The sequence below is a fragment of the Pinus tabuliformis genome, chromosome 3_2, assembly GCF_031772625.1.
Source record: "Pinus tabuliformis cultivar Carrire ecotype Pingquan chromosome 3_2, CPIR1, whole genome shotgun sequence".
NCBI lineage: Eukaryota > Viridiplantae > Streptophyta > Pinopsida > Pinales > Pinaceae > Pinus > Pinus tabuliformis.
The window spans coordinates 268892585-268919890 of record NC_142302.1 but is presented as its reverse complement, the minus strand read 5'-3'; the positions used below and the strand labels follow the sequence as shown (position 1 = coordinate 268919890).

Sequence of the window (27306 nt, the reverse complement as noted above, 5' to 3'; positions counted from 1 at the left end):
ATAATTTGCTTCAAGGGTGAAAGGGGTTAACTCATAGAGTGTTTTTCTAGGGAAATTTCTCCCTTAGTTGCACAAAATTCAACAATCAGCCTGGTTTCCATCAGGACATGCTTATAATTTACTCAGGTTTTTAGCCACTGCTCTGTCGAATTTTAAACTCAGATTTCTAGATTCAGAGCAGCAAAGTTGTCTTTCCAGTTCTACTATGTTATATGTAAATGCTTGAGATTTTGTTAATAGAGCAGATAGACATATTACCAACAAAAAAGAAAAAGAATACTCACAGTCAAAGCACAAAGATTATTCCAAGTAGCAGAGGCTGCAATGGTCACCTTTACCTGTCCCATTTCAGTGGGAAATTTATTTTTTCCAAAGTCAATTTATGATGATGATGATGATGATAGTGGTTAACGTCCACAGAGACCAAATTGGTCTATCGAACCTATAATTTTCTTAGTTGTTAATTGTCTAGCTCCTCGTCTTTCTTGGCGAGATTGATGTTGTAGCTTTCTTTTCTCTCTACGGTGTTCCAACTTCCTTTATCTTGCATCTCCTTCATCTCTTCTGGTTCTTGGGACATTGGTGTCTTAGCTTCGCAATCTATTGTGTTCATCCTCTTAAAGATAGACGGAGAAGAAGTTTGGTCTAGGAGATCTGCTTTGCTGTTGAATGAAGATTTATTTTGTGCGGTATTCGAATCCTCAAAACTGTTGATGCTTGAGGGGTTGTCGAGTTCACTTTTTCGTCGTTGGGCGGGGCTTTCTCCCTGCTTGTCTTGAGAGTTGTTTCCTTCTTGTCCAATTTCATATCAGTGTTACCATTAAAGTAAATCTCAGCCATTGAGTTTGCTAGGTGGGACCTAGGTCGACTTATAAAGGGGACATGAAGCAACTAGTGGAGCGATCGATTTTGGGGCATCAAATTTGTGTGTGTTCTTCTCAGCATTTGCAGCCTAGCTGTTCTGCTCTAGGGCATCATTTCCTGTGCTAAAGGGCAGAAGAAAGAAGCCATATGCCCCTCAGATTTTCCAGCCAAGTATTACTTCAACAAGGCCGAGTTTCTCAGTGTAGGAGGGCCATGCAAGGGGTTGTATGGATCTGTACAGATTTTGTACTGCACGTGGGCAGAGAGCGTCACGTGTTGAGTTTCCCCAATCTTGGGTCTAGATTAGAATCTTAAAATTTCTGACACCACCAAACCAAGAATCTCAACCAAAACTTGAAGCATAAAAACTGATAGCTTGTTGACTTAATGTAAAAATACATAAGAGATATTTTGTAATAATAATTTATTATTTATATAAATGTACAAGTGATGAATGTTACAATGAGGACCCACATATATATACCTAAGCAGGTGTCCTCTCGTGACTAAGCATGTCTTTTAGATATGCCTTTTCACTTATTTAATGACTATTTAACATAATCAATATTTGATTATTTAATATTTACATTTATTTATTTATTTACTTGTTATGAATTATATTCATAACATAGCCCCTTCCTTCGGAAGCTTTGTCCTCGAAGCTTTAATGCTGTCGATTTTCTTCACTTAGTGTCTGTCGTCTTGATGTATATAATCTGGCCATCATCTCGTCATGTAGCTCATCAGTAATAATCCCTTGGATTTTTTCATTTTTTTTTAATAATTTTTTTTAAATATTAATAATAATAATAATAATATTCCTTTTTTAATTTAATTAATTAAATTATAATTACATAATATATATATATATAGTTTTAATTTCCCGCTGAACAATTACGTCGACTGGTCCTTGGTCACGATGGTTGACCCTATCGACTGCTCCGATATCAGGCCACGACCACGATCGCAGATAGACAGATCGACGACGGTTTTAGTTTGGCAAAGGATCGGCGTTCAACGTCGGGGCAGGATTTACCCGAAGTATTTATTTACTAGCGAAATTGTATTTTGTTCAACGAATGTATGAACTGATGCCTGAACCAATTCACGTCTGTTGTCCTTTGGTGACGATGCTTGGCTGTCGGGTATGGAAAGACAGATAGATTGTGTCCGAGAACCGATCGGATGAAAGCAACTCTTTAACGTTGTGTGTTCCTTACTCGACCGCCGGACAGCGATGGCATGGACAGAGGAGGCAACAGGGACAGGGCTACAGTGCAAGGCATTGTTGAATTGACCTCGGTGTAATAGCGTATTTCGACTAACCTGTGTATCGAAATTTTGTGGAACATGTGCCACAGAGCTCCATGATTTTACGAAAGAGTCATATAATTGAACCAAACATGTTATTCGACTAGCAACCAACTACAAGGCCACCACATTGAAGATTTCGAGTCCATTTTTATTATCGTTAATGGATTCCTCACCTTCCACAATTATTCTGGAAAAAACTCTTTCTCTAGATGGCATGGGGATGAGTTTGATTGATGTTTGAGTGTAAGGATTGCATAGGTGGTAGGAAAATCCTGATAATGGATCACACATCTGTACCATTAATCTCTCAGAGGCACTATTTGCTAGAACCGATCCTCTCCAATAGTTTTCATTATCTCTACTTAGGAAAGAGAGGAAGAAACTAGGCTCCCAAGTTTTCCTGTAGAAGTAATAAACCTGATATGGATGTCTAGAGTGCCGATACAACAAAACTAGCCATGGCTTCTTGTTAGCAGGCGAATCTAGCCATAATTCACCCAAGAATCTGCTAGATGAAAGTAAGGCATTCCATTCCTTGGATACCCTCTGATATATGGGAAGGGAATTTGCATGCAACCAAGCCAGAGCTTCCTCTTGCAAATCCAATTTATCCCACTGAACATCATCAATCAAACAGAAACACTATTCCCTGTCTGGTCGCCATTTGTTGAGCCCTTGTCTTTCCTATATTCTTTCCCATAAGAATTTTGCCTCCTTAATCGAAGTTATCTCGTTGAAGTTCATGGTATTAGGTATCCCAAGGCAGCGCATGTCATGCTCATGACACCACTCCTTAAAATGCCTTTCAAAAGCCCTTCTTCCCTAGTAGTTATGGTTGCCACAAATTTCACACTTAAACTCCTGACCCAAACCATGAAGTTTATACAGCCAATATGGTATTGGCTTTCCATCCCAACCCATAGGTAATTTTAATGGGTTGTAAATTTGTTGATCTTCTTCATCACTTTCACTTTCAGCTTGGATTTCTTCCTCTTCACGCTCTGCTTCCATCTCTTCATATGTTAATGCTTGTTTCTTTTCAACATTTGCTTTTGTCTCCTCAAGAGTCTCATGCAGAAACTCAACAAGGCGCTTTGTCTTAACCTCCATAAGAGCAACTTCCTTTGATGCAGTGACTTGTGAAATTTCATCATTTGTTTTTCTTGCTAAAGGCCTGCACCCCTTTGCAAAATGTTTCCAATCAAGCCCCTCCAAAGGAGTCACCTTAGTCAAAAATAGCCTCTCTACACATTGTTGAAGAGTACCCCCTGTTTTCAATCCTAGTGCTACCAAAGCCTGTTTCAATTTTCCTGGACCTAGCTCAACCAAATCATCCACTGAACTATAAGCATTCTTAGAAGAATTTGAAGACAAACTAGAATGGTTTACCTCTTCTTCAAGCTGATACTTGACTAAGGCTTCTTTGGCAACAAAGAGTTGTGTCTACAACTCATGCATCCTTTTCAGGTTCATATTTGCAATATGAAGTTGGCTTCTCTTCCTCCACGGAATTCAACTGCTCTCTAAGTATGCTGCTCTTCCTTCCTTCCTCATACATTTCTCTCACCATATCCATCATGGTGTACAAGTCTTGCTTCATGTCTTCATCAAAGACTCTCGTAAAGAAAGAAGAATTTGAGGACTCACTTGTAGAATTTGTCATTATGCCAATGAACAAATAAAGAGCTTATTCAGAAACCTTTTGCAACAAACCTCTTGTGCTTCAAGGATTGCCTTGAGGTCCTTTGGGATAAGAAGAATGCCTTCAACCCTTTTTCCTCCTTGTCCTTCCTAGACTGAGCTATCAATAGCTTTCCCTTCACCTCTGCAAACTCAAACGATAGTCAATCTGCAAACAAGCATACAATCAACCTCTAACTGTTTAAACACCTTTCAGACAAGCAATATATGCTCTGTCAATCAAGCATTCTGATCTTGTACCATTTGCTTTGGTATAACCAGCTTTGATATCACCTTCTTGAAGGTGGGGTTAATCAATCTCAGGCTCTGATACCACCTGATCTGAAAATGGGGCACTAAAGGCTTCTTGTCAAGCTTACAAGAACCTCTCCCACTTCCAAAGCTTAAATATTCCCAAGACCTTATGATTAACCAATTGCGGAATTAAAAAGTGCTTGAAAATAGGTGTATGCTTGTGTTTGTCTTTAAACTGTTTATGTGCCTTAAGTTTATTTGCTTGAACTGATATAAAACATATAACAGCAAATAAAGCAGCAAATACAATGCAGCAACAAGCAATCACACATAACAACAATATAATATGGAGTTCACCCAAAACTCTTGGGCTACGTCTCCTTGAGCTCTAGTCAACTCGACTAGGCTCTCTGGGATTATGGCAAAGTCCTTTTACAAGCTCCACGCTCAACTCCACTGGTTTACACTGAACACAATGGGCTTAGAACACCATCTTATCCCTGGCTCTGAAGCTCTCAGGCTTTCTGGCTCTGGCTCTGGCTCTGGCTCTTGGCTCTCGCTCTCGCTCTAGATCTTCGGCTCTGGCTTCTCTGAGCTTTCTCTCTCGGCCTCTGCGTGCCTCTGTAGTCTGCCTGACCTCCAAGCAACTCTCAGCAACCTTCCAGCGACCTTTTTCAGTCCTCCAGCTCCCTCGGCAACCTTCAGCACTTGTGCTCTCTGTGTTTTTATCATGCATCGGTTACAGTCCTCCATCATTGAAGAACCCGACTGTTTCCTCACAAGAATCCGTTTACAAATGGAAAAGAACAAGCGGGAAGGAAAACCCAGTCGTTTTGCCTTCCTCTGGTCGTGTCAGCCAAATAACGGAAATACACAGGAAACACACACAAAACACATCATGGGCCTTTAGCCCGGACTTCAAATATTATGGAATCGACCCTATAAACCTATTAGGTCCGTCCAAATATCGCTTATCACTATCGCTTAGGCGGGAGGTCTAAAAACCTCAATACGCAGGAAATACAAAGAAATCCCGTAAATCTGGACTTCAAAAGCTATGAAATCAGGTCTATAATCCCTTTCGGATCCGCCATCCATCGTAATATTGTAATCACATTGTCACATGGCCAAATGGCCAAAAACCCATTTACACTGGAAATACATTGAAATCTGGATTTCCGGATTTCAAATATTATGCAATCAGGCTTATAATTCCCATCGAGTCCGGCCCTTAATCGCTTATCGCAATCGCAATCGTATTTGCCCTGGCATCGGGGATTGCCGATCACCGATTAAATCTAGACCATTGATTTGCCCCGATCGGACAGTCCACATCGCATCGCATATCGCTATCGCATTGGCCCGAGGGTCTTCCCTTTGGTCATGCCAATCGCCGATCCGTCGATTAGATCCTGACCATTGATCCGCGGCCGCTAATTTGATGGCTGACAGTCCATTTCGGGCGCATAACTTACACCGGGTTTAACCGCCCGAAAGAGCGGTTTCCTCTTTCCTCCAACATGCCACGCGTCAGTCAGTGTATGGAATCGAGCAGAGCCCGTCCAATACCGCTTACTGCTGGAGACCCACACGAAATACCACTTACAGCCTTCCTTTCGAAATTCAAAAGTTTTACTTGTTTGATTTATAAATCCGTCGGGTCCGCTAAAGGGTCTTTGCGCCTGTTTTAAGTCCTTTCCCTTTGTTTATTGTGATGCGATAAAGAATAGCTATGCGATGGGTTTTAAGGGTTTTTTTATGTTAAAAAACACATTTTCCCTTAAGTCCCATTTATATAAGAATTTGCCTCCTTTGAAAGGACAAAGGCAAACTTCTTTTTGCAATAACTTTTTCATCCGAAGTCCATTTTAGTCCATTCAAATTGCAATAGATTCAAAATGAAAATATCTACGCAATGGGACTATTTCCAAGAGCATCCTTGGACTTTCATTTTCCTCTGTGAGGAACACTTTAGACTTAGAAGTCTATCCAGGATCCATTTTTTATCACTTCTTCATATGTTCTTTTGTCTTTTATTGATTTTTCTTTATTTTATTGCTCGAGGCTCAAGGGAATAAGAGCATGATGCATAAGATGTAGCAGTGATCACCCCCTTAAGGTGGGGCAGTTCATTGCCCGCTAGGGGTTTGGACAATCATGGGTTCCTTTATGATTAAAGGGGAACTCATAGGGGCCCTAAGAACCAGGGTGATGGCGATAATGATAGGGGTAGAGTTCATTTTTGGTTTTTGCCCACATGCTAAATTTTATTGTATCGGCCATCTTTTGCATTTTGTGGTACATTTCCTGTTGTATATGGACATATTATGCTTTTATCTTTCATTTTAGCTGCATCAACCTCTGGGGCATCATTCCAGACCTGACCCAAGGTGTGGGCAAGGGGGAGGGAAGCTAACTCCCTTGTGGACCCAATGGACAAGTGTGGACCCAGAAGGGTAAAATGTGAAAAGGGCTTGTAATGAGCAGAGGGGAGTGAGATATATGGTAACACAAAGGGACCACGCAACCAAAATCAAGGTTTCCCATGTAGTGTAACTCCTAAAGCTAATGGACAATAAAGGAGACCCTACAAGATTAGGATACAAGATTAGCCCCCAAAGTTAGGATAGGTAACAAGAGTACAGTCAAAGCCCTTTCTTTCTGTTGAATCCCCCCACTAATCCGTGCCCAAATGTGCCCATGAAAGCAAGCATAAACACCCAATTACATAATGAAAAATCATACCTTCAAGGTTGGATGGCCACCTTCAAGCATACGATCATAACAGATGAGCGAGGGCACACAAGGGTTGGCTCAGGTGGCAGAGCATAGTAGCACATCAAACTATCAGGTGGTTGCAAGGGGTTGCTGGCCGCCGACTGAAGACAAATCTAGGAGAAAATTTCTCCTATAGGGATCACCCACAAGTGGTGGGTAACAAGTCCCACATAAGGTGTTGGGAAAGATAACACCTGAGGAGGCATTTATAGGGAAGAAGCCAAAAGTCAGTCATTTTAGGAATTTTAGCAGTATCACTTATTGTCATGTGCCAAACAAGAAGTGCACCATGCTAGATTCCACTGCAGCGAAGGGGTATTTCGTTGGTTATAGCAAAACATCCTAGGCATACAAGATTTATATTCCAAGGACTTGGAAGATCATCATGAGACATGACGTTAAGTTTCAGGAGGAGGAATCCTTCAAGATATTTCGCGAGTTGTCAATAGTTGATCAGAGTCAAGAAGCAGAAACTCCAAGGGTTGAACAACAATCTCAAGTTCAAGGCATGAGTACAAGTACAATGACTGGTACAGGTACAAGTGCAAAGGAGACTTCACAGAATAAGGAGAGGGAACATGATGAGGAGCTTGAAGCTCCACCCACTTTAGTTAGCAAAAGGAACTGCAAGGTGCTTCAAACATAGAGAGATGTGCAGGAGTTTGTAGGAGCTCCTAGATTGAGCGCAAGGGATAGGAGACCACTAGAGAGATATTCAGGCTACAATGCATTGATGAGTCAGCTCATTGATAATGAGCCTTCCAACTATGAAGAGGTTGCACAACACTAAGTGTGGCAAGATGCTATGGTAGAGTACAACTCCATCATGCTAAACGATGTTTGGGAGGTGGTACCTAGACAGTTGGATAAGACAGTGGTGGGTTCTCACAGGATCTTTAAGTTCAAGCACGCTGCAAATGGCAGCATTGAAAAATTCAAAGCCAAGTTTGTGGCCAAGGGTTTCTCTCAGAAAAAGGGAATAGATTATGATGAGACAGTTGCTCTCATGGCAAGGTATATCTCCATTAGGGCTGTGATCTCACTTGCAACACAGATGGGGTAGCAGATTCATTAGATGGATGTCAAAATGGCATACCTGAATGGAGTCATGTAAGAGGAGATGTACATCAAACAACCAAAGGGTGTTGAGACACACGGGAGGGAAACCCATGTATGCAAGTTGAAGAGACTACTATACGAACTCAAGCAAGCTCCTAGAGCATGGTATGGTAGTACGAAGATGGGCTTCGTGAAGAGTGAAGCAGACTCAAGCCTCTATTATCTTATGGTTGGAGGTGAGCCACCCATTCTTGTTTTGTACATGGATGATCTATTTTTACTGGGTCACTAGGGCTCATATAAGACTGCAAGAAGGACTTAGCAGTAGAGTTCGAGATGGAGGACTTAGGACTGAAGTGTTATTTTCTAGGACTCGATGTGTGGCAAACAAATGGGAAAATATTTCTTGGTTAGAGCAGATATACTTTGGAGATCTTGAAGAAATTCAAGATGTTGGACTATAGACCCATGTCTACACCTATGATAACCAATTGGAAGAAGATTGATGCATCAAAGCACGAGACAGTGGACCCCACCTTATATAGACAGCTTATTGGCTCTCTCATGTATCTAGTCAACACAAGGCTGAACATTTGCTTTGCAATCAACAATTTTAATCAGTTCATGGTGGAACCAAAGAGAGTGCATTGAACAACAACAAAGCATGTGTTGCAATATCTACGAGGTACAATTGAGTATGGGCTGAAATATACTCAAAGTAATGGTGTCATGTTGATTGGCTATGTTGATGCAGATTGGTCAGATAATGCAGTGAACCAAAAAAACACTTCAAGGTGTTGCTCCAACATGGGATCAGGGGTTGTCTCTTGGTACAATATGAAGCAGAAGTCTGATGCATTAAGCTCTGCAGAAGCAGAGTACATGGCAAAAAGAATGGTAGCATGTGAGGCCATATGGCTTCGAAATTTGCTAGTGGCATTGTTTGGTCAGAAGATAGAGTCGAACATCATCCACTATGATAATCAGAGTTGCATCAAGCTATCTGAGAATCCAGTATTTCATGATCAGTCAAAACATATCGACATATGATACCATTTCATCAGGGATTGTGTACAGCGTGGACCAGTTCAACTATAGTATGTGCCTACAGATCAACAGGGGCCAGACATTCTAACAAAGGCCTTGAATAAAGGAAAGTGGATTTTCTTCAAGGACAAGTTGTGCTGAAAAGTGTAACTAGGTTCGGTCTTCATAATGACATGTGTAATTGTGATTTTATGTAATTGATGAAAAGAAGAAAAATAAAATTATTATTGTAATGCTTGTCTCATGGGTTTCATGAGCAAGGAATTTTATTTTAGTGATGGCTCCCATTGTGAGCCTTTAGGATTAAGTCATCTAGTCATAAAAGTCAAATTGAGTCTATGTCATGTAAGAAGGACCCTTCTTGGGCATGTTACATTTTATATGAGTCATTTAATAGGTATGAAAAGCCCTCCAAGACAAGCACAAGACCTCTCCTTGATGTCGGCTACAAGATAGAATTAATTATCTCCTCCAACAGACATGTCGGCTCACCCTCTTCATGTTGGCTAATTTGAGGGGGAAACCACTATATATAGGCAGCTCGACCTCAGTTCAGATCACCGAAAATTTCAGAGAAGTACAAGTCTGCAGTTTAAAGTGCGAAAGAGTAAAAGGAAGAGCCTCCAACCAGCGAAGTAACAAAAGAGAAGAGCGAAGTTCTTAAGGGTGTTTTTGGGATTGTTTTAAGGACAGAAAAACTTTTATACGTGAAGTTTGTTGCAACAGTAAAGGAGAATTTTGTTGTAGCAGTAAAGGAGAATTTTGTTGCAGTAGTGAAGGCCGAAGGTAAGTCTATCGCAGTGGAAGCCGAGGAGAAGTGCAGTCCTCCTAACAAGCCGAAGCAAAAGAAGGGCTAATCAAGAAGACCGAAGGTCTAAAGCAGAAGAAAGCCAAGGTTGAAGAAGAAGCCAAGCAGGAAGGAGTTGAAGGTTGACTATCATTGACTAAGGATCTTATGTCTTGGTCTTGGAGTAGCAAATAGGTCAAGGGTCTTGGTCTTGGTATTCGTTAATTGGAGTCTCCATAAGAAAAAGAATTTGTTCGGGTTTTCCTCCCAAGTGGGAGAGTTTTTGGCCCTGGGTGGTAGCCTATATTTTGTGTCTCTTGTCTCTTTGTGGTTTACGCATTAGTCGTTGTTTGATGAAGAATAACTGTTATGAATATAATTCATAACAATTAAATAAATATAAATATTAAATAATCAAATATCGATTATATTAAATAGTCATTAAGTTAAGTGAAAAGGCATGTCTAAAAGACATGCCTAGTCACGAAAGGACACCTGCTTACGTATATAAATGCGGGTCCTCATTGTAACATTCATCACTTATACATTTTATATATATTAATAAATTATTATTATTAAATACCTCGTGTATTTTTACATTCAAGTCTACAAGCTATCAGTTTTTATGCTTCAGTGGTATCAGAGCCATGGCATAATATAATCATGTGTCTTTGAACGTTGTTCGCTGCACAATGTGCCATTACGTTCATGTCCTGAATGAATTGAACAATTTAGTAAAATTCAAGAAGCATTTCAGCGTTTAGAAAAATCATATGCAGAAGCTAAAGCATGTCGAAGGGAAATCGATAATAAGGGAGATGAAGATCCTGATGAAGTTGATCTTGATATGCTCTTTAAATAGAGATCATGGACCAATCGGGTGTTAAGCCACAGATCAAGTGTCGATAATACCGAGGAGAGAATGAACCGTCGGATCACTACATATCGTGACCGTCGAATTGTAAGTTACAAAATGTACATAGTAAAGAAACACACTTTACCTAACTCTATACTAGACCAAGTTATACTTAACTATTTCCTATGTGTCGGAATATCCTAACATCCCCCCTTAAGAACAACTTGGGATAGGATTGAAGGATTTACAAATATGACACAATAGGAGAAGGAAGGAGGCACTAGAGCCTATTACCCCATAGTGACAACTTCCTGAACTCCAACCATAAATCGAAGTTTAGTGAACTTCGCCTCTGTGAGAGCCTTTGTAAAAATGTTTGCAACTTGATCATCTGTTGAACAATATTGCACTTCAAGAACATGGTCGTGGATGAGCTTTCTGATGAAGTGCATGTGCAGTTCAATATGTTTGCTGCGCTGATGTTGGACTGGATCTTTGCATAGTTGAATGGCACTTTGATTATCACACCAAAGTGTAGTCGGATGCTGCTGCTGAAAGCCAAACTCTGACAGGGTCTGACGAAGCCACAAGGCTTCCTTACTAGCTTCTACAGCACCATGATACTCTGCTTCTGCTGAAGAAAGAGAAATGGCACCTTGTTTCTTGCAAGCCCATGTAATAGGTCCTGAACCAAGAGTGAACACATAACCTGCAGTAGACTTCCGATCATCAGGGTCACCAGCCCAATCGGAATCAGTGAAACCAACCAATAGAGGAGATGCTTCAGCACTGTAATGAATCCCAAACTGAACTGTACCTCGAACATAACGAAGTATTCTTTTAGCTGCTTTCCAATGACTTTCACGTGGTTTTTGCATAAACCGAGCAACAAGGCCAACAGCAAAGGAAAGGTTAGGACGATAATGGGTTAGATACAAAAGTTTTCCTACAAGTTGACGGTATAAGGTAGCATCAACTTCAGGAGAAGTACAAGTGACTGAAAGTTTGACTCCAGACTGAAAGGGAGAAGGGGCTGGCTTACAGTCTTCCATGTGAAAATGGCGTAGAATATCACAGGCATACTTGGACTGGGAAAGGGAAATACCTTCCTTGGATTGCAAGACTTGAAGACCAAGAAAATAATGTAAGTGTCCTAAGTCTGTCATTTCAAACTTCCTTTTAAGGCTAGTCTTCACATGGTTTATAAGGTTGGGATCACTACCAGTCAGGATAAGATCATCAACATAAAGAACAAGAATGATAAGAGACTTGCCCACTTTCTTTGTGTAGACAGTATTGTCAGAATGACACCTAGAAAAGCCATTTTCTAAAAAAAAGTTATCCATTTTGGCATACCAAGCTCGAGGAGCTTGCTTGAGACCATAAAGGGATTTCTTAAGCCGACATACAAGGCTGGAGTCTGTTTGTATAAAGCCAATAGGTTGTTCCATATAGATTTCTTCATGCAAGTCCCCATGCAAGAAGGCGGATTTAACATCCATCTGATGGACTTCCCATTTGAAAGAGGCAGCAAGGGAAAGAACAAGGCGGTTAGAGTTCATTTTGGCAACAAGGGAGAAGGTTTCAGTGTAGTCAATGCCTTCAACTTGTGAAAAACCCTTAGCAACAAGACGAGCTTTATGTTTATCAACTTTCCCATCTGGTCCATACTTGGTTCTGTAAACCCATTTGCATCTAACAAGTTTTCGTCCCTTTGGTAGAGGAACAAGATCCCATGTATCATTTGCCAATAATGAATGATATTCTTCATTCATAGCTGCTTCCCAATCTGGATGGCCTGAAGCTTATGCAAAGGTGTCAGGATCATAATTCACTGAAGCTTGAGCCAGTAAAGAAGAGGCTCTATCAAACTGAGAATGTGTGCGTCGCTGATCTGTAGGATCACCTGCAAGATCACCTGCTGCCTCCTGAGTAGCACGGACCCATTTTGGAAGCTGAGGAGCTGAAGGAGGATCCTGAGAAGGTGGGGGAGGATTTTCATCCTCGCTTTCATCATCTGAAGAAGAAATATTGTCAAAAGTAGAAGAGATAGGGAGAGGTGGCACATCCACCGAACTAGGCTCGTAGGCCGATATATTTTCAGCAAACTTTACATCTCTCCTAATGATAACATTTTTGGACTTAAGTGGAATAAGTCTATATCCTTTGACATCTTCAGAATATCCAACAAAAATACATTTTTCACTCTTAGGTTCTAAAGCTTTATGTTTCTCATCTGAAATATGGGCCCATGCTTCACTTCCAAAAACACGGAAGTGACTTACATCTGGTTTGATTGAGCTCCATGCTTCTTCTGGAGTGATATTCTTTAAAACCTTAGTAGGAGTGCGATTTATTATGTAATTTGCACAGTTAATTGCTTCTGCCCAATAATTAAGACTAAGTCCTTTAGATTGAAGCATACAATTAGCCATTTCCTTTAAGGTGCGATTCTTCCTTTCAGCGACACCATTTTGTTGTGGAGTATATGGAACAGTATGTTGCATTTGAATTCCATTCTCAGTGCAAAAGTTGATGAATTTGTTGTTAACATATTCTCCGCCATTATCAGATCTTAGCTTAAGAATTTGATGTCCAAATTGTTTTTCAACAAAGGCCTTAAAGGCCAAGAACATGTTAAATACTTCACTCTTGAGTTTTAAGAAGTATACCAAGTGCGTCTGGAGAAATCATCAATGAAAGTTAAGAAATACTTGTAGCCAGAGAATGAAACAACTGGAAGTGGACCACATAAATCACTATGCACGAGCTGTAAAGGGGCTGAGGCGTGCCAAGAGGCACGTTTTTCAAAACTGTCCCGATGATGTTTTCCGAGTACACATCCGGAACAAACACCATCTCTGCAAGATACCATTGGAAGACCTGTCACCATATTTTCTTTACATAGATTTTGAAGAGAGCGATAGTTTACGTGACCAAATCGCTCATGCCAAAGTTTGCTCACTTCATTATTATGAGCAACAAATACTGAGGGAAGATTTGATGACCCAAAGTTGTGAAACTTATACAACCTTGTAGAATCATCAGCAATGCCAATAGCTAAAATCTGTCTAGGATCTCTTAGGTCCTTAATTACAACATCGTGAGGTGAAAATTCAACGATTTTACCTTCACCTGAATGGGTTATCTGATATACAGATAGAAGGTTGCAGGATAAGGTTGGAACACATAACACATCATTAAACTGACCATTGTCTATATGAACAGTTCCAGTCCCTACAACACAAAGAGATCTATCATCACCAACATATATATTTTTGGTGCTACAATCATTTAAAGAAGAAAGCATGGCTTTGTTTTTGGCCATGTGATAAGAAGCTCCAGAATCAATGACCAACTCATGAGAATGAGAAGAAGAAGATACATTTAGTGCATAGCCAGACCGAGATGCTTGACAACCACATGCAGAAAGTGCCATTCCTGAAGATGAAGTTGAAGTTGAAGAGTGCTCCAAATGGATGTTATGCTTCTTCATTGCTGCTTCCAAGGCTTCCATCTTCTTAAAGCATTTGGATTCTAAGTGGCCATCTCGATTACAAAAGTTGCAATGTCTATCAGTCTTCTTCCCTTTGTTTTTATTTGTCTTATCATTTTGTTGAAATGATTTTTCATTTTGAGGCTGAGATTGCTTAGGACCCTTGATTGGTTTAGGACCATTCCTTTTAGGATACAACTTCTTAGGATTCTTTGGATTCGATTGCTGCTAGACGGCTAACGCTTTCTTAGAAGAGTTTCCAAGATTAAGAAGACCAAGGTGTAAGAGTTTTTTTTGTTCTCTTATTAAAGAATCACAAAAAGAATCAAAGGAAGGGGACTTGTAGTCTTTTCCTTGAGAAATGAAGGCTTCTCTTGTAGAATGGAAGGTGGAAACAAACACAGAGTAGGCTAGTCCCAACTTAGTAAGAATGGAATAGATAAGGTTACTATCTTCTTTCTTAACCTTAACACCTTCCAAGAGAAGTCTAAGGGTCTTGAACTTGGACAAAAAATCTTCAGTGCAAGAAAAATTATTGGGATCCAATGTAAGCAACTCATTTTCAAGTTGATGGGCTCTAAGTTCATTTTTTCTTCCAAAAACTTTAGTAATCTGTTTCAATGCTTCATCAGGAGTATCAAGTTCTGCAATATGGAATCTAAGATTTGGAGAAATAGACATCCCTATCAACCCACGTGCTTGATCTTGCCTATTTTCCCATTTAGCTGTCTTATCTTCATCTTTTAGTTTGGTTTCTTGGCCTGTGGCTATTCTGTAGAGACCTTTACTTCTAAGTAAATCCACAATGTATGACCACCATTGGAAGTAGTTGGTGTTGTCAAGAATAACTTGGCATGGACTTTCCATTTTAACAGAAACTGAAGCTATAGTTGCTGAAACTAAGTGTTCCAATGGAAAGATCTCGAAAAATTAGGATGTTTCAAAAAAAAGGGTTCTGAAAACGGCTTCCGGATGAAGAAGTTATGGCTTTTTGAAGAAAATTTGATGAAGATGCCGACGAAGTGCGGGAATGTGCGGAAATGAAAAATCTGCCCCCACAAATTACTCAAGACCTCTACTCTCATAAATTAGCTTTGGACCAAGTGAGCTATACAAAAAGTTTGAGAGAGAGAGAGGGGGGGGGTTGAAGCTTTGGGTTGCGTGCTTGCTTTGAGAAAGCTCTTTTTCCCTACAAAACAAAAAAACACAAAACCCAACACGGACATACAGACAAAAACGAACCTTGCGGCTCGAAGTTAGCTTTAGCCGGAAACTAAATATTTTCCTCAATGTTTCTGATTTTCCGAGATCACACTAAGGCACAGCGGAAAAGAGCATACGCATGAGAAAAATCCTTCATTTCTGTTTCTGATTTGCCCAGATCGCACAGAGTCGCAGGGCAAAGAGCATACGCAGAAATGAAAGGTATAGATCCAGTAATAAAAAAGGCTAAATAAACCGAAACCGAAATAAACAGAGAGAAAATAACTGTAAACTGCAAATAAACACTGTATACCTCCAGATCTTAAAAATGACATAGCTAGGGCTACCCGAAACCTTTTCGCATGAAACGAAAGGGGTTCCTCACTGGAACAGATGCTCCCAACACAATAGAGCAGTCCACTCGGCCCGAAAGTAGTCAGAAACAGTAGATCTAGGAAACGTCAGTCGGATGCAGTTCTACCGGCTTCAGATTTGGATCACCAACGGACGCGGCCCTCAAATAGCTCTGATACCATGTAGGAATTTACAGGGTAAGTTCCTTAGACAGAACACCAAAGGACACCGCTCACAAACAGATCGCAGACCAATACACCAGTACTTTTGACGTGGTTAAAACCCTCAAAGAGGGAAACAGTCCACGACCTGAGCCAACGCAACCACTTCAGGCAATTTATTAATAAAAGAATGAAAATTTACATAAGTTTATCTCATAAACGGTTAACCTACAAATGACCCTCCATGCTCTTTAATAGAGATCATGGACCAATCGGGTGTTAAGCCACGGATCAAGTGTCGACAATACCAAGGAGAGAATGAACCATCAGATCACTACATATCGTGACCGTCAGATTGTAAGTTACAAAATGTACATAGTAAAGAAACACACTTTACCTAACTCTATACTAGACCAAGTTATACTTAACTATTTCCTATGTGTCGGAATATCCTAACATGAGAATGATATCAATCAAGATGGTGATAAAGATGAGCTTCCTAGCCTGGAGACTGTTGACAAAATGAAAAGAGTGTTAAAAGAAATCATGTAATTTCCCCTGAGTCTAATGTGGCAAAAGCCATTGGAAAAGGGGTTAGAAAGTCCCCTGAACCTAAGAAGGAAAAAAGCCTTCCAAAACCATTTGTGAAGGAAGTAATAGAGGACAAAGAAATACCTTCTTTAGTGAAGAAGGAAGATAAATTTTATACTTCGGAGCTAAGGAAAAGTTTAAACCAAGAGGAAAGCAAAACCAAAGATTTGGATCTTGCTAGGAGTAAAACAATCGAGGTTTTATCTTCTTCTAAGCCAGAAGAGAAGAAAGGGCCCACCATGCCTCTGTCTTTCACTAACAATGATGTCAAAATTTCAGTTATGCTTGTAATTGAAAGAACAACAGTTAGCATAAATTGGATGATGTGTATGCAAAGCACCAAGTACCTTCAATATATAGGAGTTACAACATGAGGAATTTGGATAGAACTAGTATTCAGGGAAAAGTCAAGAGATCAGTGGAGGTTGTCAAGTCAGCTTTGAAAAAGCTTGAAGAAGGTGGCAGCATTGATGAGGCTAAAGTTGTCTGTGAACTATATGTACTCCTGGAAATGTCTAAATGGAAGAGTAAATTGAAGGTTTATCTTGCACCATCTATACATGTTATGCGTTACACATCATTTGGTCGACATTTTACTAAAGTTGATCAATTGCAAGACGTTGTTGAAAGCCTTCATTGGTATATACAGAACGGTGATACAATTATGGATTTCTGTTGTGGGGCTTTTTTAGCTTTGTCCATGATACTATCTAACAGTCGTTGTTGCAGACAAACCGAAGAGGAAGCCACGCACACGCCGCTGTTAATAGATGTTGCTACTCCGTCGTCAAGAGATGTGCCCGGTCAAACGGTCAACAACTGGGTCTGGCGTCGATTCACACAGGCTCTGCCCACCCCGACTTCTGTCCGCATGGGTTATCCATTGACAGCACCTGATTTCCATGCTCGACAGTCCCTGCCATCCACATACTTCACCATGTCCACATTCCTTGTCTCATTCCTGTCCGTCGTGTAAACCCTTGCCTGTTCGTCCCTGTCTATCCGCCTCTGCATCCAAGTCAACGTCCACTACCCTTTTCCGCTTCCCTGCTTCTGTCGTTCCCCAAAGCAGTACCGCTGCCCACGTGTTGTACTCACATGTCCGCTCTGCATCGTTGTCATCCTGCCGACGTTAAAACCCCACCCGATGTTGTCTCAACTTTCCCCAACCATCTGCCATTCCAATAAGATTAAACGTCGCACTCTCCGCGGTCAAACACCGTGTCTGAAAGTCAAACGTGACGTCTGTCAGTCACATCTATTTTTTTTAATTTCGATTAGTTAAAAAAAATAACCTTAACATAGTTGACATGGGTTGATAACCTTATATATATTATTAAATATAAACTATATTAAATAATTTTAATATGGTTATATATATTAATATATTTATTTACAATGAACTAAAAAGAAACAACAACAACAACAAAAAATTATTATCAAAAAAAAAATCATTAGTAAAAAAAAAACATTATTATTAACAAAAAAAAAATCTTATTTAAAAAAAATAGACATAACCCTGGATTCAAAATAGAGTTACTAGCAAATTATAGAAGTTGAGCCATCACTAACGGCGAGTTTCCATATGCCGAGACGACAACCGCAAGGACAGTTGCCAGCAATATAGCTTTGAGGACAAAGCTTCTGAAGGAAGGGGCTATGTTATGAATATAATTCATAACAATTAAATAAATAAAATAAATATAAATATTAAATAACCAAATATTGAAAAGGCGTGTCTAAAAGACATGCCTAGTTACAAAAGGACACCTACTTAGGTATATAAATGCGGGTCTTCATTGTAACATTCATCACTTATACATTTTATATATATTAATAAATTGTTATTATTAAATACCTCGTGCATTTTTACATTCAAGTCTACAAGCTATCAATTTTTATGCTTCAATAACACTATAATAACATAAGTAACAAAAGATCCTAATCTAAGAAGTAAAAAGCATTCACAAACAATTACAATAAAAGAGAAATCACCTACTTGCTATGCCCTAGATTTCTCCACATGGTATCAGAGCTAAGGTGACTAAGTCAAGGAAGGGCATCTTATCAAGGGACACTCAAGGATCAAATCTCGAGAAAAGCATCAAAGCAAACATCATCTTGAAGACAAGATCTACAAAGGAAGCATCATAACCAGTGTTAATAATATCGGTATCGACAAAATATCAGTGAGGGTCCAGAAAACATCTTATCAACAATATCGGCGAAAATATCGACAAAATATCGGCAAACATAAAAAAATGCATACTATATTCATATTTTTTAAATTTGTAAACATATATAACAATATGAAATAAACACATTGGCACATAAATATGAAGAAAGCATTGGTATATATGATGTAGTGGATGTAAAATAAAAATGATACATCAAAGGCAATACCAAATCTTGCTAATCCTTGATAATTGTCCAATCAAGGACTCAAATGTGGACAACCAATACAAAATAACATCACATATATAGAAGTATCTCAACATCATGAGTTATAAACTTATATATAGCAAAACAAATATCTATCTGAGACCAGTGCCCTCTCCCTAGCAACTATCTTTTTGTCTTTTTCGCAATTGCTTCAAGAGCTTTTTGTATAATCTCAACACTAGAAACCGTACAAGGCATTACATCATGTTCAAGGAGTCTAGCCAGATGGTATTTCAATCACGTAACCCCTTCTGACATCTTGGTCCCACACAATTTGTATGATAGATATGACAGATTTGTCCCACCATCAGGCTCCCCATAATCCCAAATGGGTCCAAGGCTTTTGGCATATTTGTAGTGAACTAATTCAAACCTAGGGCACCAAAAAAACAAAAAAATGGCATTAAACCCCCCAACACAAAAAATAATAAGTAATAACCACCTCGTTTAAAAAAAAATACTACATTATTTGCAATGTGAATGAAAAATGGCAATAAGAGGGTGCATAAGAAAGTTGAAAAAAAATGAAGCTTGTTGTCCAAATATGGAGAAAACCCTTGCATTGGCTCATGGGCATGAAAATCATAGCAAATGAAAAAAAAAACAAAGAAGCAAAATGTTGGTAGGCAAAGAGGCAAGCAAGCATAACCCTAAATCTATGAAAAAAATCATTAACATAGGGGTTTTTAAGAACATACCTATTAATGGAAGAAATGAAGTTTGTCTCATTGTTCTTCAATCTTTGATCCACAAAAAATTCTTAGTTGGTGGTGATAATGGTTGTTTGATCCTCAATCCCTCCTTGACAACCACCACAAAGCTCTTCCCCTTCCTTCTCCAACACTCAAAAACCAAAATGAGGAAAAAAAAGGCGAATTTCCCTTTTCTAGGTCCACCTGGCCAAGCGATATTTTATTTCGTCGTGCGATATTTTACTGAGATATCGACGATATCTTGGAAATATCGTGATATTTTTGAGAGCCAAAATATTGCGATATTTCCGATATTCGTCGATATATCAGCGATATTGTCATCACTGATCATAACCCTAGATCAAAGAAGAGGTCTACAAAGAAGTATTGGGATCATTATCAAGAAAAGAAGGCCAAAACACTACATCTACTCAAAGTTGAAGGGATCTACAAATCAAGGTAAGCTTGAATTTTACTCATCCGAGAAAAACACTTCACGATCAAGATCATATCATCATCAATCAAAGAAGCATTCATGGGATATGCTCTCAATCACTTTGAAGTTGAAGTGTCTTGAAGACTATTCATCCAAAGGAAGCTAGATCAAAAGGCGTTGCAATCAAGATTCTAAGGCGATCTCTCTCTCGTTGAAGCAAGATCCTTACCGTTGAAGACATCATCAAAAAGTCATCATTGATCTTCATCAACAAAGACACCACCATCAAAGGGTCCAAAGGATCTCCCTCTCTGTGAGATCAAGAATCATTATTTAAGGAAACTATCTTCTTCAAGAAGAAGTTTTCTAGTCTCTATATCAGTATTAACATCAAGGAAGCAGCAAGGAGAAGGAGCATCCTATCAAGTAAGCATATTTATGTCCGCATCTGAATCTGTCAAAATGTCTTTTTGCAAGGAGAGCAACAAATTGGTTGGGGCTTCAAACTATCTGACATGGAAGAAAAGGACAGATCCGAATCTCATTCAAAATGAGGTTATGGAACATGTCAAGGGATCAATCACCAAACCATGAAAGGAAGATGCTCAAGCTCTTGCAAAGTAGATGAAAGGGGAAGTTAGGGCTCAAAGGATCTTCATAGAATCCATCAAGGATCCCCTTATCCCATATGTATCCAAAGTCGAAACTTCAAAAGAAAGTTATGACAAACTGGTAGAGTTGTATTCCGTAAGCACTGCTGGAGAAGTCATGTCATTAAGGCAAGAACTCTACACTCTAAAGATGTCAAGTGAAGATGGAATAGCCTCATACTTTATGAGGATATCTGAAATCAGGGATCAACTTCAAGATCTAGAAGAAGTCATGTCTGATAGAGAAATGACTATAGTTGTACTAAATCCACTACCGGAGGGGTGGGTAACTTTACTTCAAATATTTATGGGAAGAAAGAAGCTACTCCATTCCAGGATCTATGGGCACTGTGCAAGATTGAAGAATCTAGACTAAAGGCCAAATCTGATGTGGGAGCAAGTCAGCAAAATCAATCTTATGCTACAATGACAAAAAGAAAGGGACAATTTGGAAAGCTTGGTCCTCAGAAAAAGAAGAAGAACAGAGCTAAAATACAATGCTATGGGTGTCAAGAATATGGGCACTATAGGAGAGATTGTCCTAAGCTCGAGAATGACAATAACAAAAAGAGGAAGAGAAGAAGCCCACATCACCAAAGAAGTAGAGGAAGATAAAAAGAAGAAATCCAAGAAGGAGGAAGTAATAGATCTCCACTATTGAGATAGTCTTCCTCACATAAGTTCTTTTCAAGTTCCCAAGTCTTCTAAAAATGGCTATCATGATTCACTAAGTAAAATAATGGGATGCATTAAGGCATCATAGAAGCATTGAAAGCAAGAGTTCGGGACATCATCATAGAGAAGCATGAAAGACGGTTAGAATCCACGAAGGTCAACAATATAGCTCTTGGGAATCTCATTGAAAACACAAGTGGCAAGGTCATCTAGTAAAAGGTTCATACATATATCAAAAAGAAACATCTACTAATGGTGATACTTTAGATCCTCAAGATTCTCTGATGTAATCTTCATTGAAAGGTTCACCGATCATGAGGGAGAGCAAGTGTTTTGTCAAGAATTCTAAACTTGTGGAATTCATGGGATGATGGTATGATGACATAAAAGTGAAGCAGATCAAGGGATTGAAGCTCTTTCAATCAAGGAAGTTGTTGCAGGAAGTCTAGATGACCCAAAAGAAAAATGAGGTATGTGTGCTTACTTTTGATATTGTGGAAGTCATGTCATATGGCTACAGATATCATGCTCTACCCACCATGATCAAAAGAAAGGATCTCCTCCCTCGAAGGGATGCAGGACTGCATGGGTCACACATTCACTAGATGAAATCCACATAATATGTCCTCATATGAAGTATGAGGTGGTTGACTACAATTGAGGAACTCTGACTGGAAGCTCCTGGAAATGAAATATGTGAAGAAAGGAAGGAAGAGATCGTGCAATAAGCAACCATGGTAAAGGCAATCAACATCCGAAAGACCAAGAATATTTGACTAGGATATCTCAATGAAAGATATGAAGACTCTGATGGAGTCTGAAAAAGAAAGAGACCCTTGACAATATATATCTTTGGGAGATGTGTCGATATGTGTGCAAGATGCTGAATGCAAACTAAAGATGTCATGATGAAACACCATCACAAAGGTAATCTTGATTTTAATGTTCATTCCTTTATATTTGAACAAATATCTCGATGGGTTTATGCAAGGCTGCCAATGGAAGAACTATGGATGTCTTCCACCATCGATGTACATGCAATAGGATGAAAGATCCTTAAGTAAGCATGGCATGAACGAAGGCCAGATATGGGCTGATAGATCACTTTCCAATGATGACATGGCTGACTCATGGATGAAAGTGATGGATGGTCGGTGCCCTATGTAGAAGTCCCAAACATGAAGACTCCTAGATAACAAAAAGAAATTCATGACATCGTGAAGAGGAGTTCTTCAAGCAGTTGGTTGTCCCATCATCTCCACCTGAGAAGTTGTTGTAGGTACCTAATTAAGAAGGAGCCTAAAACAAGTTTCTTACTTGGAAGAAACTTGGAAATTCCTAAGCCAAGAGGGAGCTTAGGTACATTCGTTCTGTAGGAATGTGTACATTCCTTTATTGGAATAGATATGTCCTCCCTAATTAAGAGGGAGAGATAGACACATCATTCTTGTCTTCACTTGGGAAGACATGATGGAGGATTGGGTAAACATCTGGCATCCGATGCTCTTTGAGGATGTATTAGGGGATACAAGATAAGAGTAGTCGTTGAGGACCGATATTCTTTGAGGACTAGGAATCCAAGATAAGAATAGTCCTGGTAGAACACACCCTGAAAACCCGGGTGGGGTATGTTCCGAGAGAGACAACGATGAGGGTATCTATACATCATTGGTCTTGCCAACATTGTGCTCAGATCTCGTGGAGAGATAGAGTTGTTAATCAAGGCCTTGTTATGTGACAATGTTGGTTGATATGATGCTAAACAGATGGGTTACCAATCTGATTCTTCTTATGAGAAATTCTTCAGATTGAGAATGACCGAGTACCATTATGAATACCTCCCTAGTTAAGAGGGAGTGTTGAAAAGTGTAACTAGGTTCGATCTTCATAATGACATGTGTAATTGTGATTTTATGTAATTGATGAAAAGAAGAAAAATAAAATTATTATTGTAATGCTTATCTCATGGGTTTCATGAGCAAGGAATTTTATTTTAGCGATGGCTTCCATTGCGAACCTTTAGGATTAATTCATCTAGTCATAAAAGTCAAATTGAGTCTATGTCATGTAAGAAGGACCCTTCTTGGGCATGTTACATTATATATGAGTCATTTAATACCTCACAAGACAAGCACAAGACCTCTCCTTGATGTCGGCTACAAGGAAGAATTAATTATCTCCTCCAACAGACATGTCGGCTCACCCTCTTCATGTCGGCTAATTTGAGGGGGAAACCACTATATATTGTTAAGTCATGGTATGTTCTATGCTTATAACACTTTACTTCTTTTTCTTATTATATTCCACAGATTAGCAATCACATGTACATAAAGTAAAGTGCAGATAGAACATTAAACGATCAACAGAAAACAAGCCAAGACAAGAGACACAAGATGTGGCAGCTAGCCAGGGACAAACCCCACTATGTGTGGGGAAACCCTTTGATCAAATCTTCTTTTATCTTCAATAATTCAGCAGAGAGAAATAGTACAATAAATTTGATTTATATCAGCAGTAGCAAACCCTAGATCAACAGCATCAGCATTAGCGGCTTCATCATCAAACTAGGGCAAACGATATCTCACAAACCGACTGTCGAATCAGCTTGATTCCACCACCAAAAGTTGCGGCTTTCAGAGGAGGTTCAAATGAACCTACAGCGCAGTTCAGATGAGGAGATCTTCTAGTCCACGCAAGTCAAACTTCACTTCTGCAGTTGCAGCTTCAGTTTCAGCAGCTTCCTTCAAACTAGGGCAGTCGATATCTTGCAAACCGTCCGTCGAATTGACTTGATTCCACCACCAAAAGTTGCGGCTTTCAGAGGAGGTTCAGATGAACCTACAGCGCAGTTCAGATGAGGAGATCTTCTGGTCCACGCAGGTCAAACTTCACTTCTGCAATTGCAGCGTCAGTTTCAGCAGCTTCCTTCAAACTAGGGCAATCGATATCTTGCAAACTGTCCATCGGATTGACTTGATTCCACCACCAAAAGTTACGGCTTTCAAAGGAGGTTCAAATGAACCTACAACGCAGTTCAGATGAGGAGATCTTCTGGTCCACGCAAGTCAAACTTCACTTCTGTAGTTGCAGCTTCAGTTTCAGCAGCTTGCTTCAAACTAGGGCAGTCGATATCTTGCAAACCGTCCGTCGGATTGACTTGATTCCACCACCAAAAGTTGCGGCTTTCAGAGGAGATTCAGATGAACCTACAACGCAGTTCAGATGAGGAGATCTTCTGGTCCACGCAGGTCAAACTTTATTTCTGCAATTGCAGCTTCAATTTCAACAGATTCCAGCTTCACATGTGTGAGGGAGAGACCCTTTTCTGCGCAGTAGAGAAGAGACTCTTTTCTGCACAGTAGAGGGAGAGATGTGATGAGATGAGTGAGTTCAAATGAGAAAAAGTCCTCCTATATTTATACACAACATTGGTATTTGAATAGATGCGGTTGTTGGGCTTTTGAGCCTACATGAGTTGTAGGTCGGCTTGATAATAATTCCATAATCAAAATAAATTCATATCTCCATGAATACTTATCGGAATCGGATGATCTTTATATCAATCCTACACCTCTCGACGAGAGGAATCTAATAAAAATATTATCAGTCATGAATAAGATAACCCACATGAAGTTTGGCCCTAGTTGCCAATTTTAACATATATAGATAGCTCGGCCTCAGTTCGGATCACCGAAAATTTCAGAGAAGTACAAGCCTGCAGTTTAAAGTGCGAAAGAGTAAAAGGAAGATCCTCCCAACCAGCGAAGTAACAAAAGAGAAGAGTGAAGTTCTTAAGGGTGTTTTGGGGATTATTTTAAGGAAAGAAAAACTTCTATACGTTGAATATGTTACAGCAGTAAAGGAGAAGTCTGTTGCAGCAATAAAGGAGAAGTTTGTTGCAACAGTGAAGGCCGAAGGTAAGTTTGTTGCAGTGGAAACCGAGGAGAAGTGCAGTCCTCCAAAGAAGTGGAAGTGGAAGAAGGACTAGTCAAGAAGGCCAAAGGTCTAAAGCAGAAGGAAGCCAAGGTTGAAGAAAAAGTCAAGCAAGAAGGAGTTGAAGGTTGACTAGCATTGACTAAGGATCTTGTGTCTTGGTCTTGGAGTGGAAAATAGGTCAAGGGTCTTGGTCTTGGTATTCATCAATTAGAGTCTCCATAAAAAGAAGAATTTGTTCGGGTTTTCCTCTCAAGTGGGAGAGGTTTTGGCATTAGTAGTTGTCTGATGAAGAATAACACTATAATAACATAAGTAAAAGAAGATCCTAATCTAAGAAGTAAAAAGCATTCACAAACAGTTATCAATAAAAGAGAAATCAACTAATTGCTATGCCCTAGATTTCTCAACAAGTAGGGTGTTGTTGAGAACACCTTCCTTGCTAAGAGAGAGTGTTAAATATTGTAGCATGGATAGGTGTTCTAGCCTTGAGAAGTGTCACTAAGGCTAGGAACACAGAGAAATTAATTATCGCCAAGGCCATGTAAATTTTCTTAAGTTTCACCTAGGAAAATGTCTTAATTAAGTCAATTAGTGGTTTTTAAATACTTCCCAAATTTAAACTTAGAAAAAGTGGTGAATTAATTGACATTGTTGAAGAAAAGGGTACCTAGGAGGTGTTTCCTAGTGCATTTGTCGTTTTGCTTAGGAAAACACTGTATAACACCTTTTTAGCTATTGACTTTATGAGTTAAATTAAAGTCATGTTACACTTTATGTGGTACTCTAGTACTATGTACTTTATGTTTTTAAAGTGACTTTATGTGAAAAAGTATGCGGTACAGACTACAGCTTAAATTTATAAAGTCACTAGGGAGACACATTAATGAGGGGGGCCACATGAAAAAGGGGGTCAAGTGAGGGCAAGGATCTCCACCGTTGATCTAAAGGGTTGAGATTAAGATCTAATCTCAGCCCTTGATCAAAAGAGTTAGGGTTCTTCTATCTTAATGAAACTAAAAAGGGAGAAAAAGTTTGAAGCTTAATTCATTCTACATGTGCATTTGTGGAAGAGAAGAGAAGAGCGAGTGAAGGAGACCAAGGTTGTGATAGCTAAGTGTTGAAGGTGAAATTGTAGTATAACAGCCAAGAGAAGGGTAAACAAGTATGAATTTCAAGGTAGAGAGGCGACCCTCAGGTCAAGTTAGCATAGGGAAGAGGCACGCTGGTTGAGAAGCCTACAGCAACCGTTTCTAGCATTGAAACCAAAGAGAATCTTAGCATATTTCTTATGGAAGATTGTCAAAAGAGCATCCCGAATTTTTGGGAGAAAAATTTGGGTTGTCTGATACGTATTTGGGTTGAGTTATAAATGGGAGATTAGTATACTTGAGTTTGATTGTTGTGTAAATTTTTCCAGAGAAAAGCATAATAAAAATCTCCTTCAAACTGGTTTTCCCCTGGTGGGTTTTTCCAGGGTCAAAATTGACCAAAAACAAGTGTCTCTAAATGTCTATGAATGCTTGTCTATTTTCCTATCAACTAAAAAGTGAAAAGTTAATGAAGTAGAAATAGCCGAGTTTGTTTCTGTTTAAATATGCAAATACTTTATATATCAGCCATGCTTATGTTGGGTTTTGGGCATTAAACTTCTGCAAAGAAAACTGAAACTGGGAGGGGCTCCAGGTAGCTACAGAATCTGCTACAACAACTAAAATTTCTACATGATATCAAAGCTATGAACCTACAGTGAATGAATCTTCAGCTGATAAGAGGAGAAACCAGCAAGCAAACCTTATGCTATAAAACAGTAAACAGCAAACCAAAACTGCCTACAAATACCCAAAGACCTATGGTTGAAGGGGAGGTTAGTTGTTGATATTCAATTCTGAGAATCTTTGTTGGTTGTGGAGGTCAGATGGCTACTAGTTTGAGGGTGGAAGATAGGCTGAGTGGGGTTGAAGATTTTGGCCCGTGGAGGGAGAGAATGATGTTGCTGCTTGAGGAAGTTGAGGTGTGAGATATTGTAGAGA

At 39.4% G+C, this 27306-nt stretch overlaps 1 protein-coding gene and 1 pseudogene across 4 annotated transcripts in view; both read right to left on the bottom strand.

Annotated features, from left to right (window-relative positions):
- The window catches only part of MLH1 (MUTL-homolog 1), a 503175-nt gene that overhangs the window by 451957 nt on the left and 23912 nt on the right, over positions 1 to 27306 (bottom strand). The window lies entirely within an intron of this gene.
- On the bottom strand, positions 2821 to 5211 carry LOC149180690 (splicing factor SF3a60 homolog pseudogene; annotated as a pseudogene).